The sequence below is a fragment of the Colobus angolensis genome, unplaced genomic scaffold, assembly GCF_000951035.1.
Source record: "Colobus angolensis palliatus isolate OR3802 unplaced genomic scaffold, Cang.pa_1.0 Scaffold315, whole genome shotgun sequence".
Lineage (NCBI taxonomy): Eukaryota > Metazoa > Chordata > Mammalia > Primates > Cercopithecidae > Colobus > Colobus angolensis.
The window spans coordinates 1414755-1415111 of NW_012116433.1; positions in this window are offsets into that span (position 1 = coordinate 1414755).

A 357-nucleotide genomic window follows, 5' to 3' on the forward strand; every position below is an offset into this window, starting at 1 on the left:
ACTTATTATAAAAAGTTAAAATTTATCAAAACATACACACACAAACACAGACCATAGCACCATTAACAGTTGAGAGAAATTGAAATAAACATAACAATGCAGCATTAAATTATAACTGCATATAACTCATACATACTGTAGTGCTGTACTAATTTCCTGGCACCTCTCGTTGCCATTGCAGTGAGCTCAAGTGTTTTGAATGTATCCACTTAAAACACTTTGTGATGTTAATCATCTCCGTAAGAGCAGTTGTCTCTCCAGTAAATTGTGTATCGTAGTAAAAAGTGATCACTCACGGTTCCTGTGTATTTTTCATCGTGTTTAGTGCACTGCTGTAAACCCTGAATAACACCGTGG